The sequence below is a fragment of the Terrapene carolina genome, unplaced genomic scaffold, assembly GCF_002925995.2.
Source record: "Terrapene carolina triunguis isolate 2854851 unplaced genomic scaffold, T_m_triunguis-2.0 Scaffold838, whole genome shotgun sequence".
Lineage (NCBI taxonomy): Eukaryota > Metazoa > Chordata > Testudines > Emydidae > Terrapene > Terrapene triunguis.
Window position 1 is genome coordinate 3,223,330 of NW_020665189.1, and position 20,269 is coordinate 3,243,598.

General features: G+C 43.6%; 2 pseudogenes; both read right to left on the minus strand.

The window, feature by feature from the left end:
* Positions 1-635, minus strand: part of LOC112115060 — a 59,987-nt pseudogene extending 59,352 nt beyond the window's left edge.
* A 153-nt stretch (positions 636-788) lies between these two features.
* LOC112102578 lies at positions 789-11,638 on the minus strand (annotated as a pseudogene).
* Between the last annotated feature and the right edge of the window lie 8,631 nt (positions 11,639-20,269).

Here is a 20,269-nt window from a genome sequence, read left to right on the forward strand (position 1 = left end):
AGCGATTTCTCCAGATGATTGATTTAATTTGAATAATTTGAGGAATCTGTCAGGCACCTCCCTGAATGAATAGGTGATTTCTGCATTTGAACCAGGGTTTGTACATCCAGACGGAAATGCTTATTGGGGTTTATTGCGTAGCTCTGGATGCCATTTGTTCCTATGTCTAAATCTTGGGCTCCTTCCAAGGGGAAGCGGGTGTTTATGGGGATCTGTTCCGGCATTTTAAAAACGAATTCTTTTTTAGAGAATTTAGGGGAATTGTCATTCTCATCTTCGATCTGCACCTCTATTCGGTACAGCTGCAGTGGATTTTCCAACACAATTTCGAATTGCAGCAAACACGGGTCGCTCTGTCCGCACAGATCCTCACGGTCTATTTTCTCCTTTATTGTCACATCCCCGGATCCTGTGTTCAGCTCAAAATACTCTTTGGTGTTTTTAGAAACTAGGCGAGCACTGCGACCAGACAATTTCCCTACATCCAATTTCAAATCCTTTGCAATATTAGCAAGTAGGGACCCGCTTTTCTTCTCTTCAGGCACAGAATAGCGGATCGTCTCACACGCCGCCAGGAACACACACAGACATAGAAAGAGAGACAGAACATGCCTTTTCCTGGAGCGATTCTCCATTCCTCCAGCCATTCCCGGGTCAGATCTGAAACACGGGCCTCTCTGCAAAGCTGCTGCAGCCATTCATATGTTGTGCTAGTGGGGAAACGATTTGTCCTCCGATATTGACTTTATTTGTAATTATTCCAGCCGCCCTTTCCCTGTAATCCTTTGTCACTCGTTCCCGGCGCAGAGCCGTTGTCGTCTGGATTCAGATGTCAATGCAGCTTCCACTGAAGGCTGATGGAGTCTGAAAAGCTGCATTTTCAGCACCGTCTTTGGCAATATCGCCACCTCGTGGCTCAGCTAAAATAAGACATGCATGGTTTTACAGTGTAAACTTATTGCGTGTAAGTTACTCTCTGCATGGCAAAGATTTCTCTTTTAAGTATAATTTGTGATTATAATATTTCATAGTAAGAAAAGTCTTAACCCAGGTTATTTCCCATTATACGAGAGAGAAATATAAATTAATAGAGAAATAAAATGGATTCTGATATTTCCACATCCTTTCTTCTCTAACATCCCAGAACGTTTATTTTCCACAGGTAAATACCATAAAACCACCTCGATGCAATTCTCTCATGTGTCCCGTGGCTTCTGTTTCTTCCGCGAGGTTAGAGATATCTTGGGTGCCCACCGAAGTCCTATAATGCTCTTCTTTATTTGGGTCCTTAATAGGAAAACTAGGAAACTGAGGCCTGATAAACCAGAACTCAGTGTTGATCAACCATCAGATATGTAGTTCTGGCGAAGCCAATTTCGATCTAAGTATATATTTATATTTAATATGCCATGCTGCTCCTCTTACGTACTTACACATGTATATGCACATCTGAAAACCCATCCACTAGCAGTATATTTAGCGTAGCAGCACTGGATTAGGGCAGGTGTCCATTGTTTAGACAACAAATAATTTTGGCTTAACGTGATCTCTCTCCGTAATTGGTCTTTACTTCTCCATTTTGGAGTCCGACAGTGATCCGGGTCTGTGACCTTCAGCAGCCCGTAGGAAAACCAAAAATTCTGACCAGAATCAATGCCGCCACCTTAGCCACAACGTAACTCGCCTCCGTTGCTCTCAGAACCAGGGTGGAGGTGCTGTTCTGCAGACGGTATAACATGAACAGGGCTTTGTCATTTTTATCAATTTTAACAAGTCAGATGACGACTACAGCGCCTCTTGGACTTCAGAGCTGCCACCCGCCACTCTCCCTGCAACCTGGCAACCTCTTACCTTTTTACCTCTTATCCAGGGTTCTGAGAACAGACATATTACTATTTTCAAAATTTATGGAGATATAAGGTAGCTCACTTATCTGACTCTGCACTAAGGAATATTTCATTTTGGCCTTCTGCTTTGAATCTAAATCAACAGCATTTACATTGCCAATCAGTACAGCTGGGCCGATGCTTTCCTTCAAGTTGTCCATGGAATCTGCGTCTCTGATACTGACAGGGCCACCACTGTCCTTGGGGGGACTCCTCGGGGATAGGGCTGGTGAAGGATATGAATGCTATCTCCGGCGGGTTCTCATTCACATTCAGAACCTCCACGAGGACTTTGCAGTAAGCAGACAGACCCCCGTCGTCTGTGGCGCTACGCTCCATCAGATAACTTTTAGCTTTCTCAAAATCCACCCTTCCACAGATTCGTTTTGCTCCGGTGACAGTGTAGCTGAAATAGCTGACGACATCTTTCTGATTTACTGGTCAATGGGCTGTTTTCCGGAAGACGGGTTTAGTAAATCGCGCGAGTAAAGACAAGGGTGTTATCATTGCCATCCCGGACTATAACGCAGACCTGGCCTGTGCCAGACCTGGGTGGAGAATCCCCATTGGTTGCAGTAAAACTAATCTCCTGCTTCTCGTCCCGGTCTAAGTGCTTCTGCAGTACCAGCTCTGAGCATTTAAAGCCACCCTCGTTAACCCTGAGAGCTAAGGAGAAAAGTTCATCGGAACTCGGCGTGTAGATCTGAAGGCTATTGCCTCTCACAGGTAAATCTTGGGCACTGTCCAGAGGAACGCCAGACCCAACGGATGTGGTTTCCGGCATCTCTACAACCATTTCATTTTCGGGGAACGGAACAGAGGGGAATGATCGTTTATGTAAGAAACCTCCACCACTTATGCTTGGACTGGAGACAATAGGGTTTCCAAGAATATGTTACAGATCTCACTTTCCGGGCAGATTTTCTCTCGGTCCAGTTTCTCTTTTATTGGCATATCCCGGGTGTTTAGATTCAGAAACAATGCGGACCTTAGGAGCGGACAGACCTAGGAGCGGACAGCTGGCTAACAGCAGCCCCTAAGTCCTTTGCAATATTGGTGACAAAGTAGTCACTTTCCATGTCCACAGCTAAAGAACACGGAATTGTTTCGGATCACACCCGGCACACACACAGCTAGAGAATAAACTAGGCTACTTGCCTTTTCATGGATCCGCTTGATCCACGCCATTTTACTTCAACAAAAGACAGAGTCTTTTTAAAGCAATCACGGTGCTTTCCGGCCATTTTCTTGGCGTCCAATATTGTACCTTAATTGCGAGTAATTCGGCTATTAATTGCTGTCCCTGAATGCATTTAAAACATCCTTACACCATTTTTCAGCTATTCCTCCCGAACAGTTAAGATGGTGTTTCCTTCGGCTTAGCGTGAACATTGCTTCCTAACTCATATGGCTAAAGGATGTGCTGGTCTATGATCAACAGCGCCGCCACTAAAATAATTGATTCTATTAAATTGTTTTCATTGGATAACGTTATCATTTTGATTTTTCCACTTAACTATATCTACATTTATTTCAGTTCTTCTTGCAATAATGTGATTGAGGGAGCCACAGAGATGCTATGAAAATATCTTCCTTTCTGAGTATGTGGCACAGATACTTGAAAATATGATTCTACTCTAGCTACAGCTTCTAGTAACTTTCTCAATTATGAGCATGAAGTGTCAGCTTCGGTACTGAATACGGGGGAATGGTGTCGGGGGAAAGGAGGGAGCAATATTCCCCTAGTTTTGTAGCAATTATTTGATTAGCCTTTGAAAGGTAGCCCCCACATCCACATAGACCAGATTCCACTATGAAAGCTGACTTTTCCTGGACATCAGCATCTAAGGGAATTTGCCTATACCAGAGGTGGGCAAACTTTTTGGCCCGAGGGCCATATCTGGGTATGGAAATTGTATAGTGGTCCATGAATGCTCACGAAATTGGTGGTTGGGGCGAGGGCTCCGGCTGGGGGTGCAGGCTCTGGGGTGGGGCCAGAAATGAAAAGTTCAGGATGCGGGAAGGGGCTCCAGACTGAAGTAGGGAGTTGGGATGCAGTGGAGGGTGTGGGATCTGGGGTGGGGCTGGGGATAAGGGGTTGGGAGTGCAGGAGGGTGCTCCGGGCAGGGTCTGAGGGGTTTGGCTGGTGGGAGGGGGATCAGGGCTGGGGCAGGGGGTCGGGGCACAGGAGAGGGTCAGGGGTGCAGCGGTGCTTACCTCAAGCAGCGCCCAGAAGCAGTGGCATGTCCCTCCTCCGGCTCCTACACGGAGGCGCGGCTAGGCAGCTCTGTGCGCTGTCCTGTCTGCAGGCGCAACCCCATTGGGCACAGTTCCTGGCCAATGGGTGCTGTGGGGGCAGCACTAGGGGCAGTGTGCAGAGCCTCCTAGCTGCCCTTACGTGTAGGAGCTGGAGGGGGGCATGCTGCTGCTTCTGGGAGCTGCGCAGAGTGGGGCAAGGCCATGACCCTGATCCCCATTGGGAGCTCGAGGGCTGGATTAAAATGTCTGGAGGGCCAGATGAGGCCCCCGTTCTGTACTTTGCCCACCTCTGGCCTATACCCTTAAATTAAATTCAGATTACTGATGTACTTTTTACTCCCCAATAGATCCAGTAGGTCTTCTGTCCTGGGTGTGGGGTAAAGAGCAGGGTTAGGGGATGGCATTTACCTTTCTAAAATCAATGAAGTGCTGAAAAACTAGGGGAATTTGGCCAAAGCTAATACATTTAAGTGTTTACCAGGAATTCTGTCTCCCCCACCTCACCAAACTTTCCCTGATCAAAGTGACTTGGGCTGCTGTGTCCCTCCAGCCCTAACAATCTATGCCATTTACCTTTGCATTTTTAATAAATTCTTCACTACCCTCCCAAGATCCAGTCCTAATATAGTTCACTAGGATTTCCTCCTGCTCCACCACTACCTCTGAAGCAATGGTGGTGGTATTCACCGGGGCGCTGGGCACAGATCATGGGGTTCCCTTGAGCCTCAGGCATTTTGGTTATGCATTTGGCCGGAGTCCCTTAGTGATGACAGAATACTTGTCTTCCCTTTTGGTAGGGGATTTTAAACCCTTGACTCTAGAGGGCTTTTTTAATCAAAGTTGGGGTTAGGTTTATTTCCAATCCCCTCTTCACCAGGATGTCATGGGGATTTTCATTCCCCTGGGATTTGTGCCTCTGATGGGCCTTCGATTCAACATATTCAATCAGCAATTTCTTCAGCCTCAAAAATGGTGGAGGATTTTGTTTTTTGTCACAGATGGCTGCCTTTACCTCATCTGTAACTATCCACAACAAAAAGAACAGGTCCTGTTCTTTTTGCGGATACAGACTAACACGGCTGCTACTCTGAAACCTATCCACAACAATTGCTCCTGGGCCATCAGATCAGTTTTCCATAATCACCTTCAGCCTGCACTCCCATTCTCCATTTTCTCATAAAAGAAAGGCCATACTGGGTCAGACCAAAGGTCCATCCAGACCAGTATCCTGTCTACCGACAGTGGCCAATGCCAGGTGCCCCAGAGGGAGTGAACCTAACAGGTAATGATCAAGTGATTTCTCTCCTGACATCCATCTCCACCCTCTGACAAACAGAGGCTAGGGACACCATTCCTTACCTATCTATCCTGGCTAATAGCCATTAATGGACTTAACCTCCATGAATTTATCTAGTTCTCTTTTAAATCTTGTTATAGTCCTAGCCTTCACAACCTCCTCAGGCAAGGAGTTCCACAGGTTGACTGTGCGCTGTGTGAAGAACTTCCTTTTATTTGTTTTAAACCTGCTGCCCATTAATTTCATTTGTTGGCCCCTAGTTCTTATATTATGGGAACAAGTAAATAACTTTTCCTTATCCACTCTCTCCACACCACTTATGATTTTATATACCTCTATCATATCCCCCCTTAGTCTCCTCTTTTCCAAGATGAAAAGTCCTATCCTCTTTAATCTCTCCTCATATAGGACCCATTCCAAACCCCTAATGATTTTAATTGCCCTTCTCTGAACCTTTTCTAATGCCAGTATATCTTTTTTGAGATGAGGAGACCATATCTGTATGCAGTATTCAAGATATGGGTGTACCATGGATTTATATAAAGGCAATAAGATATTCTCCATCTTATTCTCTATCACTTTTTTAATGATTCCTAACATCCTGTTTGCTTTTTTGATTGCCACTGCACACTGCGTGGACATCTTCAGAGAACTATCCATGATGACTCCAAGATCTCTTTCCTGATTAGTTGTTGCTAAATAAGCCCCCATCATATTGTATGTATAGTTGGGGTTATTTTTTCCAATGTGCATTACTTTACATTTATCCACATTAAATTTCATTTGCCATTTTGTTGCCCAATCACTTAGTTTTGAGAGATCTTTTTGAAGTTCTTCACAGTCTGCTTTGGTCTTAACTATCTTGAGCAGTTTAGTATCATCTGCAAACTTTGCCACCTCACTGTTTACCCCTCTCTCCAGATCATTTATGAATAAGTTGAATAGGATTGGTCCTAGGACTGACCCTTGGGTAACACCACTAGTTACCCCTCTCCATTCTGAAAATTTACCATTTATTCCTACCCTTTGTTCCCTGTCTTTTAACCAGTTCTCATTCCCTGAAAGGATCTTCCTTCTTATCCCATGACAACTTAATTTACGTAAGAGCCTTTGGTGAGGGAACTTTTCAAAGGCTTTTTGGAAATCAAAGTAAACTATGTCCACTGGATCCCCCTTGTCCACATGTTTGTTGACCCCTTCAAAGAACTCTAATAGATTAGTAAGACATGATTTTCCTTTACAGAAACCATGTTGACTTTTGCCCAACAAGTTATGTTCTTCTATGTGTCTGACAATTTTATTCTTTCCTATTGTTTCACCTAATTTGCCTGGTACTGACGTTAGACTTACTGGTCTGTAATTGCCAGGATCACCTCTAGAGCCCTTTTTAAATATTGGCATTACATTAGCTATCTTCCAGTCATCGGGTACAGAAGCTGATTTAAAGGACAGGTTACAAACCATAGTTAATATTTCCGCAATTTCACATTTGAGTTCTTTCAGAACTCTTGGGTGAATGCCATCTCATCCCGGTGACTTGTTACTGTTAAGTTTATCAATTAATTCCAAAACCTCCTCTAGTGACACTTCAATCTGTGACAATTCCTCAGATTTGTCACCTACAAAGGATGGTTCAGGTTTGGGAATCTCCCTAACATCCTCAGCTGTGAAGACTGAAGCAAAGAATTCATTTAGTTTCTTTGTAATGACTTTATCATCTTTAAGTGCTCCTTTTGTATCTCGATCATCCAGGAGCCCCACTGTTTGTTTAACAGGCTTCCTGCTTCTGATGTACTTAAAAAACATTTTGTTATTACCTTTGAGTTTTTGGCTAGCTGTTCTTCAAACTCCTTTTTGGCTTTTCTTATTACATTTTTACACTTAATTTGGCAGTGCTTATGCTCCTTTCCATTTACCTCACTAGGATTTGACTTCCACTTTTTAAAAGATGCCTTTTTATCTCTCACTGCCTCCTTTACATGGTTAAGCTACGGTGGCTCTTTTTTAGTTCTTTTACTGTGTTTTTTAATTTGGGGTATACATTTAAGTTGGGCCTCTATTTGGTGTCTTTGAAAAGTGTCCATGCAGCTTGCAGGGATTTCACTCTAGTCACTGTATCTTTTAATTTCTGTTTAACTAACCTCGTCATTTTTGCATAGTTCTCCTTTCTGAAATTAAATGTCACAGTGTTGGGCTGTTGAGGTGTTCTTCCCACCACAGGAATGTTAAAGGTTATATTATGGTCACTATTTCCAAGCGGTCCTATTATAGTTACCTCTTGGACCAGATCCTGCGCTCCACTCAGGACTAAATCAAGAATTGCCTCTCCCCTTGTGGGTTCCTGTACCAGCTGCTCCAAGAAGCAGTCATTTAAAGTAATCGAGAAATTTTGTCTCTGCATTTCATCCTGAGGTGACATGTACCCAGTCAATATGGGGATAACTGAAATCCCCCACTATTATTGAGTTCTTTATTTTGATAGCCTCTCTAATCTCCCTTAGCATTTCATTGTCACTATCACTGTCCTGGTCAGGTGGTCGATAATAGAACCCTACTGTTATATTCTTATTAGAGCATGGAGTTACTATCCATAGAGATTCTATGGACCATGTGGATTCATTTAAGATTTTTACTTCATTTGATTCTACATTTTCTTTCACATATAGTACCACTCCCCACTCCCGCATGACCTGTTCTGTTCTTCTGATATATTTTGTACCCTGGAATGATTGTGTCCCATTGATTGTCCTCACTCCATCAGGTTTCTGTGATGCCTATTATATCAATATCCTCCTTTAACATGAGGCACTCTAGTTCACCCATCTTATTATTTAGATTTCTAGCATTTGTGTACAAGCACTTTAAAAACTTGTCACTGTTTATTTATCTGCCCTTTTCTGATGTGTCAGATTCTTTTTTATGAGAATGTTTCTCATCTGATCTGGCCCATACTTTATCCTCTTCCATCCTCTCCTAGATAATCTCTATCAATAGACTCTCCTCTAAGAGAAGTCTCTGTCTGATCCACATGCTCCTCTACAGCAATCAGCTTTCCCCCATCTCTTAGTTTAAAAACTGCTCTGCAACCTTTTTAATGTTAAGTGCCAGCAGTCTGGATTCACTTTGGTCTAGGTGGAGCCCATCCTTCCTGTATAGGCTCCCCCATCCCAAAAAATCTAAACCCTTCCTCTCTACACCATCTTCTTCTTTGGCCTTGACTGCTGCTATTTGTTCTATGTGCCTCTCGTGGGCTTTCTCCTCAGCATTCTGAGACCTTGAGTCTCCCTGATCCCTAATTCTGCCATCCATCTCTGGTGATCACGTTCTTCCTTGACTCTCAGGGGCAGCAATCAGGCCAGTTCCACTGCCATGGTCATCTCTGTGTGGTGTGGGACAGGAAGATTCTCACCCTCTGTGTCATACTCCATCTCATTTTCTTCCCTTTGCACCCGATCAAACCTTGTGAGCATAGCTCTCAGCTCCTGATCTGGGGTTTTCCTTTGAAAATATATTCTCTTCCGCAGACATAAGTTTTCAAGGTATTTTCTCACAAGACCATTGTGATTCACTCACTATGTCTATTCTTTAGACTTTAAAAACTCTTAATATCAAGTTTGAATTTTAACAGCTCTGACTAAAGAACTTTTGAGGTAAGCGCATCCCTTTTTGGCCAGACCATTCCCTTTTTGAAAAGCTATCGGGTCATTGTTGGTGAGGTGGGTAGAAAGAGCAGATCTCTACTCAAAGCATAGAAGGATCAGGAAAAAAAATAACGTTCTCTCGTGGAAGTCAAAATAAACCTAATTTTTTACACTAATCTTGGATGCACAAAGAAGACTAACAGAGATCACTCTAAAGCAGAAAGATGGTTCACCTTTTATTTAATCATTAATGGTAAGAATGGATCCCTATAGTAATTTACAAATATTTAAAGAAATACTTTATAGATACAGATACAAATTCAGGGGAGTGGCTTCCTTTCAATTTTCTGGGCCACAGGAGCAACCTCCAGTCAGACTCAATCTTCTGAGAATTATTTGCCTTTACTGTCCTAAATTTTGGTACCATCCATGACTTAGAACTTTCCTTCTCCTTCTTCATCTCATAGAGCTGGGCGCTGGCAACTTACTATCATCATTCTCCCCTCACCCATCCTCCTCAAACATCACGCTGCTTCACTCAGTTTTCTTGAAAAAAATCTCTATTAATGCCTTCATCTCTCCTACCCTGACTACTATGACTCTTCTCTAGAGCCTTACCAAGACCCAACTTTCTGAACTATGGAATGCACCGAATTTTAATGCCCACTTTCTGAAATACAGAAAGAAGCATGATGATCACATTCCAATCTTTAGAGGACTCCACTGGTCCCACGTTCATTTCAGGACTAATTTTTTTTTAAATCCCTGACTTCAGAGCTCAGTGGCGGGGACCCGCCATCTGCAGCTCTCACTGCAACCTGGAAATCCCTCGTTTGCTCATAATCCAGAGACCGCAGAACGTACACGTTCCCGTTTTCGGAGTTTGTGGGGATGTAAGAAGACAACTGGAAGTTACCGACCTTCCCAGGCAATAGCAAGTACCTCACTCCGGCATTCTGCTCTGTATCCATGTTATCAGCGCGCACGGCTCCAACCAGCTGGTTGGGATTGTTGTTTTCCTTCAGGTACTACATGAGGTCTGGCGACTGATTAAACACAGGCAGGTTATCGTTAATGTCCCATATTTGCACACTGATGACCCGCTCAGCGGTTAGCCTGGGGTGACCTAGGTCTGTGGCTGTGATGGTTATGTTATATTCCGGCACTTCCTCCCTGTCCAGGGGACTTTGTGTCACTAGCTCGTAATAATTCTGGAAAGTTGGTTTAAGAGCAAACGGAAGATTATCCTGAATGGAGCACATTCTTTTCCCATTGTCCCCGGAATCCCGGTCTCTCACATTGAACAGGGCCACCACGGTCTCGTTGGGGGAGTCCTCAGATACTGGGCTGGTTACGGAGGTGATTGTCACCTCTGGGGGATTCTCATTTACATCGATAACCTGCACAAGGAACTTAGAGTGTGCAGAGAGGCCCCCAGAATCGGTGGCCTCAATGTTCAGTTCATACATCGCTGCTTCTTCAAAATCAATCAATCAATCTCCAAACGGCGATTTCGCCTGTTAATTGGTTTAACTTGAATAACCGGAGGACTGTTAGGTATCTGCTTGAATGAATAGGTGATGGCTGCATTTGAACCATGATCCAAATCGCTGGCTTCAACCTTAGAGACCAGAATACCCCGAAGACTGTTTTCCACCAACTTCACCGTATACACTGACTGACTGACTGAACTGAGGAGAGTTGTCATTTATATCTAGAACAACGACGCCTATCTGAGCTGTGCCCGTCCTCTGCGGAGTGCTCCCATCGGCAGCTGTGAGGATCAAATTAAATTCTGTCTTCTCCTTACGATCTAGCGGTTTCTCTAGCACCAGCTCCGCATATTTACTGCTGTCCCGGTGGGTTTGCACATCCAGACGGAAGTGTTCATTGGAACTGAGCGTGTAGCTTTGGATACCGTTTGTTCCCACGTCTGAATCTTGGGCTTTTCCTAGGGGGAAGCGGGTGTGGGTTTGAGACACTTCCGTTAATGTTCAAGATCAGCTCTTTTGGGGGGAATGTAGGTGAATTGTCATTGATAGCCTCTATCTGCACGTCGCCCAGATATAACTGCAATGGATCTTCCAGCACTAGTTCGAAATATAAAGTGCAAGGGTCGAGGGGCCCGCACAGCCACCTTCGGTCTATTTGCTCTCCTATTAATAAATCCCCGCTGTTTACATTGAGCTGCAGCTGCTCTTGGCTGCCCTGAGAAGAAACGACCCTGGCCTTACGAACAGAGAGCTTTCTTACATCCAGCCCCAGATCCTTTGCGAGTAGGGTGACCAGACAGCAAATGTGAAAAATCGGGAGGTGGGGTGGGGGGTGGGGGTAATAGGCGCTTATATAAGAAAAATACCCAAAAATCGGGACTGTCCCTATAAAATCGGGACATCTGGTCACCTATTTGCGATATTGCCTACAAAAGATCCGCTTTCCCTTTCCTCTGGCATCGAGTATCGCAGGGTGTCCGATACCGCCCCGCAAACAGAAACAAGCAGAAAGACACACAGGACTTGCCTTCTCCTGCCGAGCTTCCCTTCTCTGCGAACCATTCCAAAGCACAGCTGATCCCAGGGACTCGGAGTGGTTCCCATTGCTGGAGGCGGTCTTACCGGTGCATTGAGGCCCGGCTACTTATTCGTCCTTGAATGTCTTCCCAAGCAGTTATCCCTTTTTCCTCTTCGCAGAATGACGCCTTTATAACAATGGAGCGGACAGTATTTGCGTCGCCATTTCTGCAGCAGCTTGGCCAACAGCGCCACCAAGTGTTCAACCGACAATTACAGAAACCAGTATGACTGGAATCTAGGTACAGTTAAAATCAAGTGCCGTAAGTATCCCCAGGGCAAATATACACATACGCTATACATACATTTGTTCGGAAGGCTGTTTGTTATATGTTAATAGACGGTAATATGAAATGAATATAGAGAGGAAACGAAACTATAACAAATGATCTTAACTTCCCTAGTTCAATCATTTTAATATCTATTGTATGTAAAACGGGACAACACTGTTTTATTTATATAGAATGATATATATAGATATAATCCATTGTTCTTGGAACACAGTTGTCACCATTTTCAGAGTTTATATAAATATAAAAATTTTCACTTACCCTACTAGTGAACATCTCACATTGGCATTCTGATCCGAATCTAAAGCAGTAGAATTTACATTGTCAGTACAGCTGAGCTGTTGTTTTTTCCAGTGCAAGGTGCATGAGAGTTGAGTAAATATACAAGAATCGGGATAAAATGGGTAATTTTCTATTTTAATGTTTCCAGAGCTCCTCGCTCTGTAGATGATTTACTCAAGCTTCTCACAGTCGAAGGCCTTTCCGAGTATTAGGGGTATTTTTTATTTTGTTATTAATTTTATCACAGAGTGGTAGTCTTCAATTATTCCACAGAAAACCTCCTATTTTTCCCTAAATCCTTTGACACTAAAAAGACCTACACCAGTACCTCGTGTTCAGTTTTCTTTTATCACACCATATCCTTTAATTCCAGAACCTCAATGAGAACTTTGTAAAATGCAATGATTCGGCACAATTTTTGCATCCTAAAAGTAGTTAATTGTTTCCAGCTTTCTAAAATCTACTTCTTTCATGTAGGTGTCTCCTGTTCAGGAATTTAGATAAGAAGCTTATTTTACTTGGGTAAATTCTTAGGGCTGAAAGCATGTGTTCTCTTCCTGTACCTCCCCTTCGCCACCTATTCCTTTCCCACCTCACTCGTTCATATCAGTCGTATTTATTATGAAAACAAGACTTTTGATACATTCTTCTCCAGCCGTACTCTGCAGGCAGCCTGATTCATGGTTCGTGCATTTTCCTTTACATATAGAGCAAAACTAGAAACGTCTGTCTGCCTGCCATCTCCAGGTCTTCGTGGATTTCCATCATCAAATGCAGGAAGTCTGTATAATTGTGTTGATTTCCTTTTTATTATCAGTTCCTGGAATGGGCTCTCATCCTTGCCTGTCTACAGCGATACCTCAAAATCTTAATAATTGGTAATGACATGACTGTCAGGAAAATGCGGATCATTGTTCCTTATCTCCAGAATCTCCATCTTCACTGTAAATACACAGAGTGGATTTTCCGTTTCTGCCTCCATACTCAGACGAAAACGGTGTTGAGTACCTACGTTTACTCTATTCGATCTTCACTTATGTTTACCAATGTGAAAAGGGGGAAAGTGTAACAGTTTATTTCTCCCGAAATTAACTCGGATCTTACCATTCAACCGTCTGTGTATGAATCGGTCCAGATCTTTGGCAGAAATCCCTCCCCCTCATTCTACAGGAATCAGCGAATAAGCGACATCATACAGAAAAAGGAAGAGAAAGAAAACCACTGTCTGTGATCACATTTATAATCTCCTTCCACGGAAGAGAGGGGTTTCATTTCATTTCTTGACGCGGCGACGCTTTTAAATCCCTTTGAACGGTTTTGAGCGAGGGTAATAGTCAAATATAAGCACAATATTGCAGCCGGGAATTCAACAGCCAGATAACGTCAGGGAAGCTGGTTCTCAGCAGGCTGCTTCCTGCCTGAAAATTCCTTGAGTCTCAGCAGCAATAAAATACAGCAAGAGCGACACGGAGTGTTCAAACCAAGAACTGCAAATATGCGTTTAAATAGCTCAGACATTTCTATACTATGTTTTGTCTCTTTTCAAAGTAAGATATTGAATACGTTACTCATTTTCAATAATTTGCAAGCATACATGGATTCAGTTATGTCCAACACACTTAAAACTGCACAAAGAATCTAGCTGTTTCACGATAGCCTAAGACATTTTATACTAACATTTTCCCACATATGGCTAATAAATGTCATATAGGAAATGTAAGTATACCAGACATCGCTACGACACTCTATGTAGAACATAGGTCAAGAAACCAGTCATGTCGGCTGACAGGTTGGTCACAGCAGGCTGAAAACGTGGTTATTTGTTGCTTTTCCAAGGAGGCACTCCCACCACATTTTCATATCTTGTGCTTGCTTAAGTAATCCGAGTCTAAGAGCCAATTTCATAATGTAAACCAGGTATCTTCTGTTGTTACTGAAGCCATCACACAATTTATGGGCAATCCATACCCCCAAAACCCCCAAGCAGCGTCTCAGGGTTTGGAGAACAAAGGAAACCTCTATGCTTTACATCATATCAAAGGTTACCCTCAAGTGAGATAATTATTACCTCTATTTTTTTTTACTCGCGGCATTTTCAGCTACTGGTACTTGCATTTCCACTTTACCTTGTCTGTGACATTCTGCTGAAAGTTTGCGAATGGCTGGATGATTTGGCCTTCCATGAGATCTCTAACCAGTCCCTTTCCTGTCTCCACGTTTTCAAGGAAATAACACTAATTCTCTTTTGTATCCGTGACATGCTCCATATCTCCAGAGAAATGTTCACGTCTTAGTTTCAGCCTTTAGGGTCTATTTTTCAAAGCCATTAATATGAATCAGCCAAATTAATGTTCTGATTTTCCTAATATTTGTGTTCAGATGGACATACGTTCATTTTAAGGTATTTCAGTTTAATCCACATGCCAAACAGGTCACAGGAGTCTGGAACAGCTACAACTCTCCAATATGATTCCTGAGGTATTAAAGAGTCCAGAGAGACCATAAAAGAAGATTTGTTTTTCCAACAATTCATCGACATCTGCGTCGAAAACTCCATCTACCCAATATCTATTTTATGTTGAGGTAGAATCCGAATTTTATTCTTTGAATTCATTACATTTATTAGCAATTCAAGCAATTGATACGAGTTGTTGCTGTGATTGACCTCAATGGCATAACACGAACTACAGACGGGAATGCCATCAGCATTACCCTCAGAACCAATATGCATGAGTTATCTAATTGGGATAGTGAAACAATTCTACCCTGGTTTTGTATCACCGCCTTTTTGGCTTTTAATTTCTCCGTTTTTTCATGGATGATATCGAGTAGATTGATCAAATAATATTGTTACCAAGGGTCTAGTACTTTTATCCAAGTTTTAAGTTCTCGGAAAAAGTCAAAATATTTCATGTTGTTGATAATGCATAGAGAGGTCTTTCTGCCCCTGCTTTCTTATGATACAGGCCTGTATTCTTGTTCTCGAGTATCTTAATTAGCCTGATGTTATTTTAGTTGGCATCTTATTTTTCACCTATTAACGGGTGCTCAGCAATAGCACATGATTCACAGGAGAAATTAGTGTCCTCAAAGAATTTATTTGGTGGAGCAATGATTGTCACCTGGATGGCCGGTGTAAAGCAGTAATTACCTTTTACAATTTTAGCATCGACATTTTGGACAGACTTGAGTGGTGAGAGTTGAGAGACAGTGAGAGCACACAGAACATTACAGTAAACAATGCAGGAGATTACCAACATAGGAACAAAAGTATCAAGAGTGGGATAAAGGTGGAAAGGGTGGGTTTGGCGTTATTAAAAAGAAAGCTCAGTGGTTTGAGCATTGGCCTCCTAAACCCAGGCTTGTGAGTTCAATGCTTGAGGGGGCCACTTAGGGATCTGGGGCAAACTCAGTACTTGGTCCTGCTAGTGAAGGCAGGGGGCTGGACTTGATGACCTTTCAAGGTCCCTTCCAGTTCTAGGAGACAGGATATCTCCATTAATTTATTTTACGGGGGGAGGGATAGCTCAGTGGTTTGAGCATTGGCCTGCTAAACCCAGGGTTGTGAGTTCAATCCTTGAGGGGGCCATTTGGGGGCAAAAATCTATCTGGGGATTGGTCCTACTTTGAGCAGGGGGTTGGACTAGATGACCTCCTGAGGTCCCTTCCAACCCTGATAGTCTATGATGCTAAAGCAACAAGAGGATTTTGTGAGAAACTGTAGAAGGACTCAGAGATTCCAGGGAGATATGAAGGAAAATGGAGTTTTCAATTAAGGGAGAAGTAACACAGGGAAGGAATTAGGAGGAATACTACAATGTTTCGCTTGGGAAAGACTTTGAAATGTCAGACTGCCAGTTACAGACGAGAGACTGGAGGGAGGAGAGAAGTCTGGGTTGATAAGTAGATTTCAGAATCTGAGTTGAAAACATGAAAGGAGATAAAGTATTTGAGTGCAAAAATGAGGGGATCACGACCAGAAGCCTGTGTAACTAAATAAGAAATGAGCTAATAAAGGAGATGCCAAAGGAGCAGTCAGTGACATCGGAGGAGAATCATTAAATTATAAAACCAGGGAAGCAAAAAAAGAGAAATTAGGAAAGCAAGAGCTGCTACTGTTTTTGACACCGCGAATCAAGAAGGATGAGGACAGAGAAGTACACCTTGGGTTTACCTAGAAGGAGGTCAGTAATGCCATTGGAGAGGTTTGTTATGGTAGGATGTAGAATAGACCTGAGTGACCAAAGGAGGAGAGGAAGGGAAGGCAGTCAGAGTAAACAGCAACCTACAGCATTATGGAGACAAACGGGAAAAGGAAGATGGAGGGGAGTAGTTGGTGAATCTGAGTCCTTACCTCAAACTTAAAGGCTATTTTTCATGTGCATTATTTTTAAAAGGGAACTCGTTTTCATCCCTCGCCTTGGCGAGAATGCTCGCTCTCTTCCAAGGGAAGACGCAAACCCAGCCACAGCCGTAAACAGCGAGCCAGATCGAGGCAGACTAGAGAAATCTCGTGTTACACTTCAGCACCAAGGACAGGAAGCGAGAAACTGTCCCACCCTGTTAAATACTTCCTAGCTCACACTTCTATTGCTGACAAGGCAAAGGCAAGACCAAGCGCTTCTTAAAGTAATACAAGGTCGATGAAAACAGTTAACACATTTATGTTTACTACAAAGCAACAAGTTCTCAGACACACTGGTTTGTTGCTTCTTGTTTTGTTTGTATCCCTGACATACCAAGAAAACTACGTTATATTAAGAATTCTGTTTTAAAAACCTCCGAAAAAAATGATCTACATTTGTGATCTCTCTAATGTATACACAGATTCTCGGGAAGTAGGAAATTTCCATTTTGAGAAAGTTGGAGGATCAGCACAATAGTAAAAGCTAACCCTATTGGGCCTAAAACACAAATCTTTATTCACCTTTTAATCATTCCTTACCCTAGCAAACTCTCATTGACTTCAGCACCAACTTCACTCCCATTGGAGTTCACATAAACAATGACTGAGTGAAAACTGAATAAGGACCTCAAGTTTTGGCCAATGTGTTTCATAATATACACATACCTATATGGGTGCAAATATAATATGTACTTCTATTAGTGCATATTACACATAATACTCCTGGGGGAATTCTGTGCCACTGTGCATGCACAGAATTTATGTGCCCTGCAGATTTCTTTGCTTCCCTGCAGAAAAATGACTTTCTGACAGAGAAGCAAAGGGAAGCCACAAGAGCGGTCATGTGACCCTTCCCAGCAGTATGTTTTGAGTGCCCAGGGCAGCCAGCAAAGAGGTAAATCACTGTGGGGCAGGAGGTGGGACTGGGGAAGACCCAGCTGGTGGCTTCTATCCTGAGCCAGGCTCAGCTGCTAGTCCTGGCTGGGCTGGGGAAGACAGGACTTCCTCTTCCCCCGCATGGCATCTGGGGCCGTGTCAGACCCACCCCCAGCTTCAGGAAGCTCTGTAAACTCACCCCCCCACACACACGCTTCTTGCACCTATCATTCCTCAGCTGCATGGGGAGGGATCCTCATACAGAGAGTGCTCCCCCATCTGCCCAACCCCTGTGCATCCAGACCCCCTCATACTCAGACCCTCCTGCCGAGCCTCACCCCCTGTACTCAACCCCCCCCCATGAGTTCCACTCCCCTTGCACCTGGACCACTCCAATGAGCTCTCCCCACCCCATTGAACCCCAACGAACTGCACCTGGATCCCCACCCCACTGAGCCCAACTTCTCCAGCATCTGGATCCACCACAGAGCCCACCAGACCCAGACACCCCTGCTGAGCTTTATCCTCCCCACACTCAGACTCCCACAACTGAGACCCAACCACCTTTACCTGGACCCCCCTGAAGAGTTCCCTTACCATTGCACTCAGAACCCCTCCCCCCGAAACAAGCCCCTGTACAAAATCCCCCACTGAGCTGCCCACACACAGATTGCCCCACACATAACCCTCTCAACCCACACCTAGATCCCCCCCATATTAAGTCCCTCCACACTTGGATCCTGCATTGCTGAGCCTGCCTGCCCACACAGAGGGGCAAGGACCTGGGGTGTTTCTGGGGCAGGACAGGTCCTTGCGCTTTGTCATGGTTGGGTGAAACCAGGCCCTCTTAGAGGTCCAGAGACACCCAGGCCACTTCCAGCATTTGAGGTCCCTAGCCATAATAAAAATAAAAAATGATGACACATGGTCTAATCTTGTGCCATCAGAACCAATATATTTTTATTAATAAATATTTATGAACATTTTTAATTATTTAATATGACAAAAATCTATATCAGGTAACAAAAACATTATGTCTTATCACATCTCTTCTTTGCTTAAATTTGCAGCTTTAAGCTGAGAGTGTGTGTTATATTTTGGTCTGATAGGGATGCGCATAAAAACAAGTTGTGAAACTTATCAAATGCCAAAATATTAACAAGTGTCTAAATTTAGGCCCCCCTTTGAGCTTGAGGCCCAGGCCAAATGGCCCTCCTGCCCCCGCTCCTGATTGGCCCTTGGTACAGCCTCACCGCTGAGTCTGTGTCAGGTGGTGGTGGTGGGGAGCTGCACAGTGATCTCCCACCTCTGTGCAGCCCGTGGCCTGTGCTCCCCAATGCCATGCTGGAGTCTCTACATTTATTTGACAAATAAAATTTGCAGAATTTTAATTTTTTTTGGCGCAGAATGACCTCAGGAGTAACATAACCAGTTCTGAAGTTTTGTAGAGGAGAATTCAGTTCCCAAAGAGTCTGCACCCTGTGGATGGTGACTGCCTCTTATTTCAGAATTCCTCTACTATCAGGTTGGGAAGTTCTATCTTGTAAGGTTAAAGCTACTGGGCCATATGAATGGGAAATTCTGCTTTAAAATGAATGACATAATATATTCCATTGAAATTACAGCATTTTTCTTCCTGTTTAATCCCACTGAGAACAAACAAACAAACAAAAAAGTCTATACAATTAACACATGAGGTAACAGGATAGTTAAATACATTTTCCTTTTAGGGCAGTGGTTCTCAAACTTTTGTACTGGTGACTGCTTTCACATAGCAAGCCTCTGAGTACGACCCCCTCTTATAAATTAAAAACATTTTTAACATATTTAACACCATTATAAATGCTGGAGGCAAAGTGCAGTTTGGGGTGGAAGCTGACAGCTCACGATCCCCCATGTAATAACCTCCCGACCCCCAGTTTGAGAACCCCTGTTTTAGGGTTCACTGACGGGTTTGAAACGTAAAGCTGCCTTACTGCTTAACTAGAAGGCAGAAGCTCTTCCTAATCTTTTCAATTACCAGGGAGGATGTCTTGGATTTAAAAGGGTTAAAGAGACTGAAACATACTGTAAATCGCATGCAGAGTCTCAAAGCCCCAACCGTGTTTAGCTGGATCTGGGGATAAAGGGGGTGGGAGGTGAATGAAAAATAGCTGGATTATACCTCTGTATTTCATATTTATTCTCAGGGTTATTCTATTTCGGAGGAAAATGCTTTCTCCTACTGTTGCATAGGACAAATTCCAAATCCTGCTGGGAACCAGCAGAGGGCGGATGCAGCTGGGCATCTGAAGCCTGGCGCTGTCAGAAGAGAGAGTCTGACTTTATGTTCTGCAAGTCACACAACGGAAACAAACCCGTTTCAAAAATACGAACGGCCTTGTGTGATTTCAGCCGGAGTTTTGCACATGTAAAAAGGGCAGAATCTCGCAGAGTGCTGAACGTACCCAGAACTGAAGACTGGTTGTACTGGACTCAGGCAGCAGACGGTTCTGTCTAGCACCCACTAAATGGCAGCTTTGCCATTGACTTGCGCGGCAGCAGGAGCCGACTCTCAGTCCTAAACTGTTCTGTCTTAAATCACAACACTATAAAATCTCTGAGGTTTCTAAATCAGGCTGGATGCGACCGAGTTTTACGCAAAAACCTGGAGTCTGGAGACCGTGGATAAATGGTGACTAGGAGGTCATCAACGTGACGCACTTTGATTGTAGGTGGAGACGAAATATGAGCAGAGAGCTCCAAACTGAGCTGGATTTAGGA